Source organism: Nicotiana tabacum, chromosome 21, assembly GCF_000715075.1.
Source record: "Nicotiana tabacum cultivar K326 chromosome 21, ASM71507v2, whole genome shotgun sequence".
In the NCBI taxonomy this organism is placed as follows: Eukaryota; Viridiplantae; Streptophyta; class Magnoliopsida; order Solanales; family Solanaceae; genus Nicotiana; species Nicotiana tabacum.
The window spans coordinates 71,711,512-71,718,577 of record NC_134100.1 but is presented as its reverse complement, the minus strand read 5'-3'; positions in this window follow the sequence as shown (position 1 = coordinate 71,718,577).

Here is a 7,066-nt window from a genome sequence, read left to right as displayed (position 1 = left end):
GTGGATTATAACACGAAAGTTTGTAGAAATCATGGGTTTAGATGAAAAACTTAGGTTTTGATTTAAAAAAATTAGATTTTACCACAAAAATGGTTATGGAACTTAGTGAAAATCATATATTTATATTTCTAAGGTTATGGGTAACAACTTTCTTTGAAAATTTTGAGAATCCGGACACGTGGGACTGAGGGTGAATTTAGGAATCTTGCAATTATAGTTGGGTAATCACTTTAATAGCTAGGATATGAATTTTTGAGCATAAATTGATTAATTTATATAATATTTGTCTAGTTTCGAGTTGGTTGGCACCAAATTTGGGGATTAGAGCACATTCTTGAACCGGGAAGTAGGCGTTGAGATGAGGTAAGTCTCCTTTCTAACCTTGTAAGAGGAAAATTTCCCCATAGGCGAATTAACTAGTACGTGTGTCTATTTGTGGGGGGCTACGTACGTACGAAGTGACGAGAGTCCGTGTGTAGCTATTAATTATGCTAAATTTCAGGTAGTCTAGGACCCATATCATGCTATACTCGAAATGATTGCGCCCTTACTTGTTAATGGGATTGCTTAAATCATAATTTCAAAAAGTTGTAAAAGAATTCCGAACGCCTCGGTAGTAAATAGATCCATCTATGGTTCGCGTTGTTTGACCCTCGGCAATGCAAAATTTAAATAATATTATGTTGGTTTAGGCCGTACGACCTCAGCATTATTTGCATGTGATAAATCTTGGGATTTTTCATAACTGATATTGCTCCATTGTTTGATGAAACATAAATTTGGGATTAATAATTGTGAAAAAGGATATTTATGATCTTTGGTTGTTGAGTACTAGTATATTTCTTTTAATCCATGCTTAGTTATAATTTAGTTATAATTTTGATTTAATATCATTAGCCTTAGTAAGTATCAAGTCGACCCCTCGTCATTACTTCTTCGAGGTTAGACATGATACTTACTGGGTACATATTATTTTATATACTCACGCTACACTTCTGTACTTAACTGTGCAGGATCTGAGGCAGATGCATCTGGATATCTGTCCGGCGCGCATACTTGATCTTGGTTCGAGATTTCACAGTGAGTTGCCCTACCGAGCCGTTCAGCAGCATGTCAGAGTCTCTCTTTTGTTTTGTTTCTGTCTATTCTATTTCAGATAGTAGGGTATACATCTTTTGTATATTCTACCAGTTGCCCACATACTTGTAATACTAGATCTTGGCATACATTAGTAGATTTGTGATTTTTGGTTCTGTTCCTATGGTTATAAATATTTCTAGCTGCTTTCATTTATTAACATAAAACTGTTTCTCATCAAATCTTCTAAATTAAGGAAAATTACTACATGTGAAACTCATTAAAATGAGAAATCATTAAGTTATTCATTGTTGGCTTGTCTAGCAAAGGTGTTGGACGCCATCACGGCCTGATATGGAATTGGGTCATGAAAACATGGTATCGGAGCACTAGGTTCATGTAGGTCTCACAAGTTATGGGCATGCCTAATAGAGTCTTGCGGAGACGTCCATACTTATCTTCGAGAGATTATAGGGTGTTAGGAAACTACTCGTTATTCATCTCCTATCGTGTAGTTGATGGTGTACTAAGTTTCTTCCTCTTATTCTCTCACAGATGATGAGGATGCGCGCAACAGACATTCCAGACCCGGGAGGGGCTGCTCCCCTTATTGCTAGATGCTGAGGCAAAGGCCGGTGGAGGGCACCAGCCCGAGGTAGGGGGTGAGGACATCACTCAGTTACCCTAGTTGCACCGCCAACAGAGCCAGCTACGGTCAATTTCATGACATCACCGGGCTTCCAGTAAGTCATGGGCCGTATGCTACGGTTCATGGATTCTATGACCCAGGCCGGTTTACTTCCAGTAGACCCGGCCACATCTCAAGTGGGAGGGGGAGCACATACCCTTACCGTATAGGCTCCTGGGCATGCAATCGCTATATATCACACCTCGGGCACTCTCCCCGTGGGCGGATCCCATCCAGTTGCAGTAGTTGTACCTGAGCCTAGACTAGGTACGACCGGCGAGCCGCAAAAGCTTTTGGAGAGATAGACTAGGCTTCACCCATCGGTCTTTGGGGTGCGCGACATGAGTATCCTCAGGACTTTATTGATAGGTGCAGGGACAGACTGCACAACATGCGCATATTGGTGTCTCATGGGGTGGATTTCACTACCTTTCAGGTGGAGGTCAGTGCACGTAGGTGGTGGAAGGCTTATCTTCTTGGCATACCAGCAGATTCTCCTCTCATAACTTGGGACCAATTCACACGCCTATTCTTGGATAGGTATCTTCCACCCTCTCAGGGGGAAGAGTTACGGTTCCAGTTTGAGCAGCTCCAATAGGGTCATATGTCCGTGACCGATTATGAGCCAAGATTCTCCGAGCTATCCCGCCATGCACTTATGATACTCCCTACTGTGGCGGAGCGTGCAGAGGTTTATTACGGGCTTGTACTTAGGTATTCAGGCTAGTATGGATTTGGAGGTTGAGACGGGGACTCCTTATCAGTTAGTAGTGGAGATTGCTTGCAGGATTGAGGGTTACCGTCAGAGGGGTCGAGAGCAGATGCAGCGGAATAAGAGGCCTCATTTTTCTGGAGAGCTCAGAGGTGGCCCAGCTGGGGCAGAGGTCATGTAGTGACGAGGGGTCATCCCAACAGGCCTTCATATTCAACACCCCACCTCCTCGGGGTATTCGAGTGCGACCCTATTTCAGTGTTATGCCGGAGAGTTCTTACCGCAACTACTCAGGGTTCTTCCAGTGGGTACTCCAGTCATCAGGGTTTCTCCAATTCCTACTTCAGTGCCATGCCAGAGAGTTCTTATCGCCCACCAGCTATTCAGGGTTCTTCGGGTGGGTATTCAGGCTATCAGGTTTAGACTTCAGGGCAGCAGTCCACCACTCCGAGAGATTGTGCGGGGATTTTAGTCATGTGTGGAGAGTTTTCCCCAGGCTTCAGGGCAAGGCAGTGCAACAGGGTCAACAGCCCATAATTACAGCTCCAGTAGGTGCACTAGCCATCTAGCCGCCCAGAGGCGGAGGGCAGGTGGGTAGGGGTCATCCCAAAGGTGGAGGTCAGGCAGGCGGAGGTCAGCCAGGTGGCGCTCCAGCCAGATTTTATGCTTTTCCGTCTAGACCAGATGCAGTGGCCTCAGATGCCGTGATCACATATATTGTCTCTATCTGCGGTTGGGATGCTTCAGTATTATTTGATTCAGGATCTACCTATTCGTATGTGTCATCCATATTTGCTCATTTTCTAGATATTCCTCGTGAGTCCTTGGGTACTCTTGTGGGTGATTCTTTTGTTGTGGATCAGATCTATCGGTCCTGTGTGGTTAGTTTCTGTGGTTACGAGACTAAAGCAGATCTTCTGTTGCTTGACATGACCGACTTTGAGGTCGTCCTGGGCATGGACCGACTATCTCCATATCACGCAATCCTTGATTGCCTATGCCAAGACTATCACCTTACCAACGCCAAAGTTGCCTAGATTTGAGTGGAAGGGTTCGTCTATCAGTACATCTAGTCGGGTTATATCTTTTATGAAGGCTCGACACATGATCGAGAAGGGTTGTCCGAGAGTTACTGCAGTGTCTGCGATGATTGATTCAGTGCCAATAGTCCGGGAGTTCGTTGATATATTTCCTTTTGACCTTCCAGGCATGCCACCAGATCGTGATATCGATTTTTGTATTGACTTGGCTCCAGGCACTCAGCCTATATCTATCCCACCATACCGTATAGCTCTGAAAGAATTGAAGGAGTTAAAGGAACAACTTGAGGAGTTGCTAGCAAAGGGGTTCGTCAGGATGAGTGTATCATCTTGGGGTGCACCAATATTATTTGTGAAGAAGAAAGATAGGACTATGCGGATGTGCATTAATTACCGCCAGTTGAACAAAGTCACCATTAAGAACAAGTACCCGTTGCCGTGTATTGATGATTTGTTTGACCAGTTGCAGGGTTCTAGGATGTTTTCTAAGATTGACTTGAGATCAGGTTACCATCAGTTGAAGATTCGGGACTCAGATGTTCCAAAGACCGCTTTTCGTACTAGATATGGCTATTATGAGTTTCTAGTGATGTTTTTCCGTTTGACTAATGCCCCAGCGATGTTTATGGACTTGATGAACAAGGTGTTCAAGACTTATATTAATTCGTTTATTATTGTCTTCATTGATGACATTTTGATTTACTACCGTAGCATGGAGGAGCACGAGCAACATTTGAGAGTGGTGCTTCAGACCTTGCGGGAACAGAAACTATATGCTTAGTTCTCCAAGTGTGAGTTTTGGTTAGATTCCGTGGAATTCTTGCGGCATGTGGTATAAGGCGAGGGTATTAAGGTGGATCCCAAGAAGATTGAGGCAGTTCAGAGTTGGCCTCATCCTACTTTGGTGACTGAGATCAGGAGCTTCTTGGGGTTAGTAGGTTATTATCGCTGGTTCGTGGAGGGATTCTCATCTATTGCAGCACCTTTGACTAGATTGACCCAGAAAGGTGCTCAGTTTTGTTGGTCCGATGATTGTGAGGCGAGCTTCCAGATGCTCAAGACAGCATTGACCACATCACCAGTCCTTGTGTTGCCTTCCGGTTCGGGAATGTATACTATGTATTGCGATGCTTCACTCGTTGGCTTGGGTTGTGTATTGATACAGGAGGGGCGAGTTATTGCATATGCTTCACGTCAGTTGAAGTCCCATGAGATGAATTATCTTGTGCACGATTTGGAGTTGGCCGCGATTGTACATGCTCTTAAGATCTGGAGGCATTATCTATATGGGATGTCTTGTGAGGTATACATTGATCATCGCAGTTTGCAACATTTGTTCAAGCAAAGGGATCTCAGTTTGAGGCAGCATAGATGGCTTGAGTTACTGAAGGATTATGACACCACCATTCTTTATCACCCGGGCAAGGCGAATGTAGTCGCGGATGCCTTGATCAGGAAGGCAGAGAGTATGGGTAGCTTGGCGTTCATTTCAGCAGAGGATAGGCCACTAGCCTTGTACATTCAGTCCTTGTCTAACACACTTGTGAGGTTAGATATTTCAGAGCCTAGTCGAGTTCTTGCTTGCGTCATTGCCCAGTCCTCACTATTGAAGCAGATCAAGGCTCGACAATTAGATGATCCGCACTTGTTGGTTCTTAGGGAGACGGTACTACAAGGTAGTGCCAAAGAGGTTTCTATTGGCGAGGATGGTGTTGTGCGACTCCAGGGTTGTCTATGTGTTCCAAATGTTGATGTCTTGAGGGAGAGGATTCTAGAGGAGGCATACAGTTCTCGATATTCCATTCACCCAGGTGCTACGAATATGTATCGCGACCTGAAGCAGCATTATTGGTGGCGGCGGATGAAAAAAGACATAGTTGAGTATGTGGCTAGATGCCTAAATTGCCAGCAGGTTAAGTATGAGCACCAGAGGCTAAGAGGCCTACTCCAGCCGATGACTATACCTTAGTGAAAGTGGGAGCGCATCACTATGGACTTCAATATCGGGTTGCCGTGGACTTTGCGGAAGTTTGATAAACTTTGGGTCATTGTAGACAGATTGACCAAGTCAGCACACTTCATTCCTGTGATGACAACGTATTCTTCGGAGAGATTGACCTAGATTTATATTCAAGAGATAGTTCGGCTGCATAGTGTGCCTATTTCCATTATTTCAGACAGAGGTCCTCAATTTACTTTGCATTTCTGGAGAGCCGTACAGAGTGATTTGGGGACCCGTGTAGAGCTCAGCACTGCATTTCATCCCCAAATCAATGGGCAGTCAGAGCGGACAATTCAGATATTGGAGAACATGCTCAGAGCATGTGTGATTGACTTTGGAGGGTAGTGGGACCGATTCTTGCCTTTGGACGAGTTTGCTTACAACAACAGCTACCAGTCCAACATCGAGATGGCTCCATTCGAGGCTTTATATGGTCGACAGTGTCGTTCTCCCATTAGGTGGTTTGAGCCTGGCGAGGCTAGGTTGTATGGTATTGATTTGTTGAAGGAAGCCTTGGAAAAGGTAAAGTTGATTCAGGAGCGACTTCCCACAGCACAGTCCCGACAGAAGAGTTACGCAGATCAAAAGTAGCGTGACTTATCATTTATGGTGGGCGAGAAGGTTCTCTTGAAAGTCTCGCCGATGAAGGAAATCATGAGGTTTGGGAAGAAGGGCAAGTTGAGCCCAAGGTTTACAGGCACATCTGAGGTACTGAGACGAGTTGGAGAGGTTGCTTATGAGCTTGCTTTGCCTCCCAGCTTATCAGGAGTTCATCCGGTCTTTCACATGTCTATGCTCCGGAGGTACCACGCCGACTTGTCACACGTGTTAGATTTCAGCACGATTTAGTTAGATGAGAGTCTGGGTTATAAAGAGGAGCCAGTTGCCATTGTTGATAGGCAGGAATGCCAGTTGAGATCCAAGAGGATTTCCGTGGTAAAGGTCCAGTGGAGGGGCCAACCAGTCGAGGAGGTGACTTGGGAGTCCGAGGAGGACATGCGGAGCAGATACCCACACTTATTCAGCACACCAGGTATGATTCTAGTCGCGTTCGAAGACGAATATTTGTTTAAGAGGTGGAGAATGTAATGACCCGATCGGGCATTTTGCTTTCTAGAACCCCGTTTCCCTAAATAAGACTCCCCATATGTGCTTTTAATATTTTATGACTTGCGGGAATGGTTAGTTTGAGATTTGTTAGGGTTCGGGTTGAAATCAGAATACTTGGTTCCTTAAGTTAGCCTAAAAAGGCTAAGTTTGACTTCGGTAATCATTTTGAGTAAACAACCTCGGAATCGGGATTTGACGGTTCCAATAGGTTCGTATGATGATTACGGACTTGGGCGTATGCTCGGTTCGGGTTTTGGATGAACCAAGAGCGTTTCAGCTCCTAATATCAAAAGTTGGTTCTTGAAGAATTTTAAAGTTTTTAAAATTTGGTTTGGAGTTGGTTTTGGTGTTATCGAGGTCCAAACGGAATTCCGAGACTGAGAATAGTTCCGTAATGTCATTTAAGACTTGCACCCAAAATTTGGTGTCAATTCGAG